Here is a 12,697-nt window from a genome sequence, read left to right as displayed (position 1 = left end):
GCTCCGCCCCCTCAGGGGCTCACCTGAGAGGCATGTTCCTACCTGTGCTGGATTATTCCTCTGTCCATGGCTGTGTCTGGCTGTTCCCAGCGTGAGTACTGCGCTTCTGTTCCTCGTCTCCTCGTGAAGTTTGCTGATGCTAACTGTCTTTAACTGCCACTAATCGTGTGCTCCTGTGTTACAGCGCCTACCTGCTGCTTCAGCGCATGCCTTGCCTCAAACCCACCTTCATTCTCTCCCACTCCTTTCGAGTGCGCCTTTAGTTTATTTATCCTCCACTCCTTACCAGTGCGCTTTTTGTCGTTATTTATTGTTAATAAATTCTCCTTTTACTTGATTGCTGTGTTTGGGTCTGCATCTTTGGGTCCAAACAAATTTATTAGGCAAACCCTGACATTTGGACTAAATATTTTAGTGGATTGGATCATCTGGACCTTTGCCAACGTAACCGGACAGCGTTATCGATCAGTGGATTACTATGAAACTTCAATGGTGAGTTGCCTCAATTTCGTAAACAGCTGTTTCTTTGTTGGTCTGATTGTACCTGCTGTTGTGATTGTATCGTGAAGGTTTACATCAAACAAATCAAAAGAATCTTAACTTTCCAATGATACATGGCATGAGTACAAAGTCAAACGTAGTAGTTGTGTAGATTGATGGGTGGAGCAGTAATCTCTCATCAGAGAGGTTATGTTTTAAATATTCTTTATTGTTACAGTCAGTGAGAGGAGAACTTTATTTGTATTATATTAAGCCTTAAGAGAAAGCTACCAAATCAAATGAACAACAACATGAAATCTTTCAATTTTATAAGAAAAAATAAATAAATAAAAGGAAAAATAAAAGTTTGTTTGACATGATGAAAAGGAACAACACATTAAGTTTCAGGTGTGGATACTTTCTAATGTCTGTGAATTTACTGAGATCATCATCTGGTCCCAGTATAATATTGATATTTAACTGGTATCACTCACTGGTCCCTGATTTAATACTGGAAGTTAACTGGGAACCTTCCTGCTGATGAACACAGAAACAAATTGTGTTCTGTTCGTCACTTCTAAACTAAATTTGACATTTGTTGTTCCTGTGATGATACTGTTTTTCCCACAGCGCACGCACTGGTTTAAATTAAACACAGCTTACATATTTCAAACATTAATGTGTGAACAGTCACAACCTTACGAGAAACAGGAATCTGACAAGGACAGAAAAGTCTCCATGTTTGTTCTTTGACACACAAACAAACGAGCTCAACCACTCGGCTGTGTCTCACTCTCTTCAGGATTCAGTCAGTCGCTATCAGCTCAGTGAATCTGATCTTACTTCACCTCTCTGGACTCTCGGGTCGTTTCTGCTCACCAAACAAACAACATGAAACTCTTCTGAATCAGTCCTGGACCGACATCAGTCCCAGTCCTACATTAGTCCAGGTCCCACATCACCTTTAGAGCTGCATCAGTCCTAGTCTCACATTAGTCCCGGTCCCTTATCATTCTGTGTTAGACTTGGTTGCAAATCTGCCCTGCTTATATTTTGTGTTGAAATTTTTGGATACATCACCACAGTAACCATTGGTGTCACTACAGTTTATTGGAAACTTGTGTTTCCATGGTGACACTAAAGCAGAAGACAAGAGGATAATTGAGAATTTAGGATGACTGACTGCGAACTTCCTGATCTCAGAGAGTGAACTATCTTTCTCTGTCTGTTTTTCCTCTCCAGACCAAAGAAGCAAGACGGGCCGTCCATCCATCCATCCATCCATCCATCCATCCATCCATCCATCCATCCATCCATCCATCCATCCATCCATCCATCCATCCGCGAGATGTTGAGAAACTGCAGCCTGACCAGAGCTCCCTGTGCTGCAGCGCCCGGCAGAAAGCTGCTCCACCGTCGCTTCAGAATCAGCCTCTGGACCAGAAGCCTCTCAGCATCACGAGTCCGTGAGGAGTTCAAGTCCTCGCTGCTCTGGGGGTTTAAAGCAGGAGCTGATTTTAGGGCTCACTGTGTGTCCCTTTATCTGAGGGGTATGGAGACAGATTGGGTGACAGAGAGACAGAGAGACAGACAGACAGACAGACAGACAGACAGACAGACAGACAGACAGACAGACAGACAGACAGACAGGCAGAGGATAATAGAAGAAAATACTTCACTGTAATAGCTCAGCCTCTCTCGGCCGCTCTCTCTCTATTATTCTTTACTCTCAGCCTCCAGACTGAAACAACTCAATTTCACCCCTCACTAACAGTGTGTGTGTGTGTGTGTGTGTGTGTGTGTGTGTGTGTGTGTGTGTGTGTGTGTGACCAGCAGTCCTTTAAAACAATGACAAACTGCCAGCAAGAGGAGAACGAAAATGATAAAAGATTCATCCAGATTTCAGAGTCTGGATTTCTGGATGAAACATTCTGTTTGAACAATTTGATGTTTCCAGAACTGACAGCTCTCCGTCAATAACACAAGCTTTAAGTTACACACTCTGACATTCCATCTGTGATCTGAACTATAAGAAGGTCTCTTGACCACCTGCAGTGTAAAACACATCAGTCTGAAAGCATTACCCTTCTGTGACCGTGATGCCTGTCAGACAATCAAACAGCCTCTGAAACCCCCCTGCTCAGGACCTCTTGCTCTCCAGCTGTCCTGCAGCTGTCCTCAGTGTCTTCTTGCCACTTCTTATCACGGGACTGCCATACCCACCTGTACACCTGCCCATCATTCATTTAGTATTCAATTCAATTCAATATACCTTTATTTGTCCCGCAAAGGCAAATTCCACTTGACAGCAGCACCAGTAAAAGATAGAATTAGGTAAAAAACAGCAAGTATATACAGAGTGTAATAAAAATAAGCATTATCTTAAATTATAAATTGTATTTGCGGACTGTTATGTACCGGATGGATTGCACAGATTATTGCACAGGTAATTTACAGATGATTCACAGATAAATGATCAAAAAATGACTTTCAGCAGTTCTCGTTGTGCAGTCTGACGGCTGCAGGAAAGAAAGACCTGCGACGCTCCTTCACACACTGTGGATGTAGCATCCTGTCACTGATGGAGCTCCTCAGTGCAGTGAGTGTGTGTTGGAGGGGGTGGGAGTCATTGTCTGTCATGGAGGACAGCTTGGCTGTCATCCTCCTCTCCCCCACCTCCTCCACCTGTTCCAGAGGACATCCCAGGACAGAGCTGGCCTTCCTGATGAGTTTGTCCCGCCTCTTCCTGTCAGCTGCTGTGATGCTGCTCCCCCAGCAGACTACACCATAGAACAAGGCAGAGGCCACAACAGAGTCATAGAAGGTCTTCAGGAGTGCCCCCCACCCCAAAAGACCTCAGCCTCCTGAGCAGGTAGTCTGCTCTGTCCTTTTATAAAGTGCAGTGGTGTTATGAGTCCAGTCCAGTTTGTTGTTCAGGTGAACACCCAGGTACTTATAAGATGTCACCATCTCAACGTCCCTTCCCTGGATGTTCACTGGTGATGGGGGAGAGTGCGGGCGGCGGAAGTCCACAACCAGCTCCTTGGTTTTATCTGCATTAATCAGCAGGTGGTTCTGCTGACACCAGTCCACAAAATCCTGAATGAGTCCTCTGTATGACCTATCGTCCCCGTCTGTGATGAGGCCGACAATGAGTCATCAGAGAACTTCTGAAAAGTCAGCTGTGTAGAGGGTGAAGAGGAACGGTGCCAGCACCGTTCCCTGGGGGGCCCCCACACTGCAGAGGACAGTCCCTGACACACAGTCCTGTGTCCTCACATACTGTGGGCGGTTGGAGAGGTAGTCCACTATCCAGCATGTGAGGTGTTGGTCCACTCCTGAAAGCTCCAGCTTGTTCCTCAGGATGGCTGGCCTGATGGTGTTGAAAGCACTGCTGAGGTCCAGGAAAAGGACCCGAACAGAGCTCCCGGGTAACTCCAGTTGAGACAAGGCTCGATGGAGGAGGAAGATGAGGGCATCGTCCACTCCGATGCCAGGCTGGTAGGCGAACTGCAGCGGGTCCATGGACGAGCTCACCAGGGGGCGCAGGTGGGTAAGGACCAGCCCCTCCAGGGCCTTCATGAGGTGTGATGTTAGTGCCACCGTCCTGTAGCAGCTAGGGTCCTTGGGATGTGGGGTCTTTGGCACAGGTACGACGCAGGACGTCTTCCAGAGTCGCGGCACCCTTCCCAGCCTCAGACTCAGGTTGAACAGATGTCCAATGATCCCGCTCAGCTGATCAGAGCAGGATCTGAGGAGTCTGGGACTGAGGCCATCCGGTCCTTCAGCCTTCCTGGTCTTTAACCTCCTCAGTTGATTTCTCACCTGGAGGGGTGTGAGGGACAAGTTGGAGCAGGGGAGCTGAGTGTCTTGTGATGTGGATGCGGGGCTAGGAGGGGCAGTGGCGGGTGGCGTTGGTGGCGGTGAGCTGAATACTGTGGTGGTGGTGGGGGGTCAGTGGGGTACTTGGGTAGATTGCTGGCAGATCAAAGGAGGGCTGCTGCAGGGTTGATGTCGCTGGGTTCTGCAAACCTGCAGAAGTAGGTGTTCAGCTCATCTGCCCACTTCCCCAGCTGCCTGAGAGTTTGTCTTCTGGTGGCCTGAAATGGTTTTCAGGCCTCTCCAGACCCCCCTGGTGTGGTGTATATGTACCAGCTCCTTATGTGCTGAGTAAGCTTTAGTATTCCAGCCGTGGTTCTTCTTTCCTGCTTTCTGTTCTTGACTCTGCTCTTCATCTTTACCTGCCTGATCCCTGCTCACTGACTGACTGCCATTAGGTGGTGTGAAGTCTGTCCTGCTTCTGCTGACACTCCTTCGAGTCCCCAGACTCATTAAGGAGATGTTCAACATCAGTCCTTCAGCCCACAGCCATTGATTACGTCTCTGGCTGTCTTAGGGTTAACATTTTTGTCCAGTTTAAAGCTGCAGTAGGTAACTTGTATAAAAGTAATTTTTGTCATATTTGCTAAAACTGTCCCTATGACCAGACAGCAGTACCTAAAAAAACCCCCACCTACTGCTCCTACTGCGATTTGCAAGAATCCACCGCATCCGACACAGAACAACCAATCAGAGCCAGAGGAGCATCTGTGGGAATGTCTGACATCTGTCAATTACTACTCCCACATGCTGCGAACCGCCCCCTCCCTCTGCTCATGCTTGGAGGGGCTTGGAGGCAGGGCATGAGTGCAGCGGAGAGGGAGGGGAAGTTCAAATTTTCAGGCTAAGTCTGCTCTCTTCTCCATCTTACCTACTGCAGCTTTAACCTCTCCTGATGTGGAGACATCACATAAATCTCAAGGCCATCCAGACAATGAAGTGCCTTAACTCTCATTAGGCCTTTTTTAATTTTTTGTTGTCCTGCTGACCTGGTTCCAAGGATGCCTACCTGCATGCCCTGCAGCAAAACCTGCAGCCTGCAGATGGCCACCTGGTTCCTCACCTGGTTCCTCACCACCCCCAGTCCCACATTGTCACACTGCGGTGAGGTCGTCCTGTCTTGGGTTATTGTCTTGTCATTTCCTGTTTTATTTTGAAAGTCTAACTCTCCTCTCGTTTCAGATCACTTGCCCTTCCTCTTGTGTCACCTGTTCGTCATCCCTGATTCCTGATTGTGTCCACCTGTTCCCCATTACCCTCATGTGTTTAAATAGTCTGCGTCTCCCTTTGTCCTGTGCCGAAGTGTTTCGTCTTATGTCCGATCACCAAAGCCTGCATCATAGCTCACAGCCACAGTCTGTACTTGTAAGTCTTGTTTCCTCGTCAGAGTGATTTTTTGTTGTAACTTCTGTAGTTTAGTTTAGCATTTATAGTCTTCTGAGTAATTTGCTTTCTTGGTTTGCCTCCCTTAGGAGTGATTTTTAGTTCATATAGTTCATAGTTGTAGTGAGTCTAGCCTCCATCTTTTAGGAGAGTTTTTTGTTTCTGTCCTGTTCTTTCTATTTCTTTGTTAGCTCATTCTCCATTCGGAGAGACTTTAGTTTAAAGTTTTGTAGCCTTTTGATTTTCCTCTCTGTGAGTGATTTTGATTTTGATAATTTTAATAGATCCGTGTTTGAGATATTTTCCTCCTTTGGAGTGTTTTTTGTTTTCACTAGAGTAGTCAAGAATTCTCATAGATCAGGTTTCATAGCCCCTTTGTTTGCTCTGCATTGAGGTTGTCTTGACTCAATAAAAGTCTGCTCACTGTCATTCTCTGCTCCTGAGTCCTGTTTTGAGTTCGGGCCTGACACACATCTCCCTGGACTTGCCTCCATCAAAGATGATCACCACTGTTCTTGGCCTAGGTTCTTGGCCCACTTCATGCCCTCTCCCAGAGACCCTCAGTCAAGGAAATGTTCCATTCTTACCAGCCGCCTTTGTACCCTGAGCTTAAGAAGGAGGTGAGCATCGCATCGGTCAAGGTTTTCATCTGCTTCTGCTGCATCCGGCTCAGGGCACATGCCAACCTGGTGCACACCTTCACGTGTTAACAGAGAACACTGTTGAAAAAGAAGGTGTGGTTCTCCACCAGCACCAGCTGGTGCTTTTGGGGCCCTTTCAAATCTAGAGGGTGATCAATCTGGCAGCAGCATCTGAGACTCCTTAGGACCATGAGGATTCACCAAACTGTCCACATTGAATCAGTCAGGTAAACTCTGCTGTCTTTAATCACTGTTTTGGTTTTCATCACATGCCTGGTTCTTGATCAAAGTCTGGTTTAATGACAGTTTGTTTTGTTTTGATTGCAGACTTTGACTGGTCTCTGTTCAGGATGAGCTGGCTCAGTTCTTTTCACTCTAACTGTAGGGTCAATGCTCTTATTTTGAAAGGTTCTGGTTGCGAACTAACTATTAGCCAATCACAACCCTCTTCTCTGTCTTGTTTTCTTCTGCAGGAACTTTATTTAGCTTCCTGTACAGCCCTCTGTCCTACTTCCCATAAATATTTGTTGACTGAACTCGACTTTGTTTTGCATCATCTCATGTTTATTTTTAACACTGTGTTGGAATTTTTTTTTATGAACTTAAAACCCTTGCAGTCTGATTTACACCTCCACCAGGAATTAGCAGTTATACATAAAACATGTGTTAAATGTTCTCTTATATCTGCTGGTAATTTGAATTAATTGAAGCAGTGGTAAAGCTTCACTCTGCTGCCAGGGAAAATAATTTATTCATCTTCTGGAGCCCTGCCAGTCATTAAGCTTCAGTATGAGACAAATTCAATATGTGATATTTGTCTTGTAAATTCAGCCTGTGTACTGAAACCACCTTTCTGCTGAATCTCTGTTTTTCCAGTAAACCATTTCCTTTTGATGCACAGACTCAGAATCATCAGATTTTTTTAAACGGCGGTGCATTCAGGTGTTAAACTGGATTAATCAATAGTCTCTTATCAATGATCTGTACTATACACCCTTACACTTGGTACTGAATGAATCTGCATGTGCAGATAATGAATAATCCAATCTTACCTTTGTGTTTATACCTGATATTTTTCATGCGTTTTGCTGTCCTCATTGAGATCAGGTCTCTGTCCTCCAGAGTAAAACCTGAATGTGAGCTATTTGAGGTGGCAGCAAATCAGGTCCAGACTCCCTTAAAAAATCACAGTTTTACTACAGGAAATTCTTGGTTACTGGTCCCCTCTGCTAAACTGTGCACATGTAGTACATTAAGTCATTCCTTCCTTTGTATAAAAAGTATTACATATGTCACTTTGTCTTGGTGGGTTGCAGTACCAGGTGTGTAGGCTCTGTGGTGAGATCAATTCTGTCTGCCCTGTTAACAGCAGATCAGTTGCAACAGTTATGTCTTACTTCATTCTCACCTGTATTGCTGTCATTTGTCATGCAGGTCTGTTGAATACATTTAATAATATACCCAGAACAATGTATCTTTTGTTGCTTTCATGGCACAGAAGACATACAATCAGTAATTACAGTCGTGTCTTTCTTTCAGCCTAACCCACTCTTTAAATTTGAACAACCTATCTTTTCTGTTTGCTGAAGACAAACATCTGCATCAATGCCGGCATGTAGTGGGAACTGTGTTCACACCTGTCTGTGATCCAAACACAATGTGAGCCGCATGTGGTCAGACAGATCTGATCACGATGCATTTATTCTGTGCATTAACATACTTTTTTCCTTCTCTGAAGAACATGTCGACATTCAGGTCACATGTTAATATCATCCAATCAAAGTCTGTGTGTGGACCTAAAGTTTCTGTCATGAAGCAGATCATCACAGATGAGTCTCGTCTCCTTTGCTCATCCGAAAGGTCGATGAGTTAACAGTTAATCTCTGAACACATGATCCACCCTGTCAATATTGGCTCAGTCTGTGTGCGTGTGTGTGTGTGTGTGTGTGTTTGCATGTATTATAGCAGAGCTTCACAACTCACAAACAATTACTGATATCAGGTAAAACAAAGACACACACACTGGAGACGCACACACCTTCCTCATCACAAGAGAGAGAGTGTGTGCGTGTGTGTGTGTGCATGTGCGCATCTGCTGTCCTCAATGGACACACACACAGAATAAATAAGTGTCCTTGTAGCACCAATGGGTGTTTGGCTATGATCACCAGGCTGGCTGCTGAGCTTTGAGCTGGATCAATCTGGATGATCCTTTTCAAAACTCATCAGACCAGTGCACACTTTTCCACTTGGTGTCAGTTCATCTCAGAGGAGCTCTGTCTAGAGAAGGTTCTAGATGTTGATATCTGGCTTTCACTTTGGATGGTAGAGCACGATGGATATGGGGGTCAAACCAAAACAACATTCAGCAAAACACTTCTTGTTTGAGATTGGACAAAGCACAAGTCCATTGAGAGTTTCTATGGTGTTATGGTGGGATGAGTTTGGATTGGATCAGGAAGAACGCTTTAAAGTCATTGTTGTGATTGACTGTTTGGATGTCAGACAAGTGACAATGCTATGGGCATGTGTTAGCATGCAGTCTTTTCCAGCTCTGATAAGACAAAGGCCACTCTGATGTCACTTTATGAAGAGCCCTATTTCCTCAATCCTAATTCTTTCAAGTGGGCTTTCAGGGTTCCAGAGGACACTTAAATGTCATGAAATGTTGAAAGCTAAGAATGAGACACCTTTACAATATTCCCCATGACTTCAGTGTCCTCTTGGTCCTCTCAGACTCACTCTAGAATTTGTGCAAGGACACTGCTGAGCAAAGAAACAGGAAATGACACGGAACTGTTGCCGGGGAAATGGGTTGTGTCCAGTCACAAACAAGAAGTGTTCTATTTTTCCTGTTATCTGAAATGTTGTATTTTCTTGAACATTGATCTGTTTTGACCCTCAGGGCAAACGTAGTAGAGTTTTAACTTGCATTTGTAGATGCAGCAGCAAACTGTAAACTTTAAAATCCTGAAAGAGTCTGTGGTCAGGCTCTCTGGGTGTTTTCCTCGCCCTGAGCGAGCAGGACAGGTCCCTTTTATCAGGACAGATGTTGCTGCCTCGCCACAATACTCGCCTGCTTTAATTCGATCTGTGGAGTCAACTTGGACTCTGTTGCCCCTCTGAAAGTAAGACCTAGAGTCAAAACTTAACCATGGATGAAAAGTGACCCCAGTGCTCTTTGATTACTATGCTGAAAAACGGAAGAGGAAATGGAAAAGACTGTGTTGGTTACAGGTTTCATTTGAGACACTGAAAGACTGTCTAGCAAATTATTACCAATCTGTCAAAGGTGCAAGAAGAAAATATCTTTGGACCATCATCTCCAGATCCTCACAGTCCCAACGCTCTGTTCCACACAGTAGACTCAGTCCTCAGCCCTGTCGCATGCTGTCCACAGCCGTTTGGGAAGCCTTTTCAAACTTTTTCACCAGAAAAATGAATCGTATAGGATTTCATATTTAACTGCCTGCATATGAGTGTGTGCCTGCTCTGCCATCCTCTGACTCTCAGCATCTGTCTTTGTCCCACATTTATGGACAAGTCTCCCACACAAATTCCACCACTTGCCTCTGGACATTGTTCCTACATACATTTAAAAGGAACTATTGGACACTGTTGGTCCTGCAATTTAAATTTTTCTGTGTCCATTTTATTTGTGCATATATTTCATAGTGTCTTGTATTTTATCATCGTCATTTATTGTCGTTATTGTGCCTTTTTAATGCTGTTAGTTCCTTTTTATGTTGTGTTCGTTATCACTGAAAAAAGTAAATGTTTCTTTGTATTTATGAATTGCCTCGTGCCGGATCAAACGGCCCTGATTCCCCACCCCTGCTAAGTACTGTAAATACTCAGTTCTGTACATACAGTAGTTGTGTATATGTCACGTTCATGATCAAAGTGACGAGTAGGAATGTGTAGTGGTGCACGAGTGAGAGGATCATCGCGGCAGACTGCTGCCTGTAGTATTCCTGTAATATACCTAGTACCTAGTATTATTTAACCTAAGAGCCGTTCTACTAAATCAAAACTATAACATTAAGAAGAGGCTATGTCTATAATCACACACTTATTAAAAGACAAGAGTTGTGCAGACAGCAGGAAGACAACTAGATAAAACTAGAAATGCCAGTTGTTTTGGGGACGTGTATGAGGGTGTGTTGGTTGGTGGTGGTGGTGCAGGGCGGATGCTCCCATTGGGCCATTGCCCGTTAACCACGAACGAATCATTGACTGAGGATGAAAATAATAATAATATTAATGGACATCACTTTGAACGGGAGACAAAACCAACATATTCATAGATTTTTATTTATTGTTGGATTACTGATTATTAATTACTTGTTTGATGAATGGATTATATTTTTACAGCACTTTTCTGGTCTATTGGCCACTCAAAACACTTCACCTCATATGCCACATTCACACAGTCACAGGCACATTCATCCATTCATATACAGGCTTTGACACTTCCACACACACTGAAAGAGAGGTGTCTCTGATCTGAGAGACAGAGACACAGCGAGAGAGGGAGAGACAGACAGAGACAAAGAGACACAGAGAGAGAGAGTGACAGAGAGAGAGAGAGACAGAGAGAGAGACAGAGACACAGAGAGAGAGAGTGACAGAGAGAGAGACAGAGAGAGAGACAGAGACACAGAGAGAGAGAGAGACAGAGAGAGAGAGAGTGACAGAGAGAGAGAGTGACAGAGAGACAGAAAGACAGAGAGACAGACAGAGACACAGCGAGAGAGGGAGAGACAGAGAGAGACAAAGAGACACAGAGAGAGAGAGTGACAGAGAGAGAGACAGAGACACAGCGAGAGAGGGAGAGACAGAGAGACAGACAGAGACAAAGAGACACAGAGAGAGAGAGTGACAGAGAGAGAGAGTGACAGAGAGAGAGACAGAGAGAGAGACAGAGACACAGAGAGAGAGAGTGACAGAGAGAGAGAGTGACAGAGAGAGAGACAGAGAGAGAGACAGAGACACAGAGAGAGAGAGTGACAGAGAGAGAGAAAGACAGAGAGACAGACAGAGACACAGCGAGAGAGGGAGAGACAGAGAGAGACAAAGAGACACAGAGAGAGAGAGTGACAGAGAGAGAGAAAGACAGAGAGACAGACAGAGACACAGCGAGAGAGGGAGAGACAGAGAGACAGACAGAGACAAAGAGACACAGAGAGAGAGAGAGAGTGACAGAGAGAGAGACAGAGGCAGACAGAGACAGAGACAACGAGTGAGAGTGACACACACACACACATACACACACACACACACACACACACACACACACACACACACACACACACACACACGCACAGAGAGAGAGAGAGAGAGATTCCGTGACCGGAACGCGCCTCCGCTGCACGCGGTCTCTGGTATTTTTGTACCTACAGGCGTCGCATCGACCGCCGCTGCCGTGACAGGCGCGGTTTGTCTGTTTGTCTGTCTGTCTGTCTGTCTGTCTGTCTGTCGGCATTTGAACGTCAATGTTGCTCCTCGTCGCTCCCGGTGTGTTTGTAGGTCTACCTTTACCGGATGGGAGGGTGATCTGCGGACCTCAGTGAAGACCTCTGAGTTGCAGCTGGAGGAACGAGCCGACGTTCAGGACGTGACCGGAGAGGGTCGGCAACCCGCCGGTCGGAGAAGCCGTTTACCCGGACTAAAGAGGAGAAGCTCCGCTGGCCGGTAGGTGACACATACCTGGATTTAACCCGTTAATTAGCCCGTTAATAACCCGTGATATTCCACTGAGCCGCAGACACTGCATCAGCAGCAATACTGCTACTGACACATGTACCACAAGTAGTAACAGCGTATGAGTATCAGTTAGTATTTTATCCTGCATACCTCTGTGGCTGACATGTTAAACATGTTTTCTAATTCATTTGTATTAATTAGTTGGTTTTGTTGTTCCGTCACTAACAGCCAAGAGCCGTCGTATCCATCAATATATAATATAGATTTATTGATGAAATTATTGATTGATGACGAGAGCAAACATCACTTTTGTCATTGCAAGAAAGCTTGTATTTTGACAGTAGTCTGCCGTGTGTGTGTGTGTGTGTGTGTGTGGGGGGGGGGGGGGGGGGGGGGGGGGGGGTGTCATCTGACCTTTATAAAGTCCATCTCAAACTTCCTTTATGAGGAAGAACTGACCTTAAATCCACAGACTCTGATGATGCAGATCTGAGATCAGGACAGCTTATGTCACAGTGCCTCTCCTTATTTTAAAATTCAGATTTTGTTTCATATGTTTTATCACTGCTTTTGCTTTTGGTAAAAAAAAACAAAAAAACAAAAAAAAA

General features: G+C 45.1%; 1 protein-coding gene across 1 annotated transcript in view; it reads left to right on the top strand.

Moving 5' to 3' along the window:
* Positions 1 to 11,775: 11,775 nt before the first annotated feature.
* tcerg1l (transcription elongation regulator 1 like) overlaps positions 11,776 to 12,697 on the top strand; it is a 42,479-nt gene continuing 41,557 nt past the window's right edge. The window contains exon 1 of the mRNA XM_070991425.1: positions 11,776 to 12,077. The gene's annotated coding sequence lies outside the window, so the exon portion shown is untranslated. The remainder of the gene's footprint in view (positions 12,078 to 12,697) is intronic.

The sequence above is a fragment of the Chaetodon trifascialis genome, chromosome 21, assembly GCF_039877785.1.
Source record: "Chaetodon trifascialis isolate fChaTrf1 chromosome 21, fChaTrf1.hap1, whole genome shotgun sequence".
In the NCBI taxonomy this organism is placed as follows: domain Eukaryota; kingdom Metazoa; phylum Chordata; class Actinopteri; order Chaetodontiformes; family Chaetodontidae; genus Chaetodon; species Chaetodon trifascialis.
This window is presented reverse-complemented; position numbering and strand designations above follow the sequence as displayed.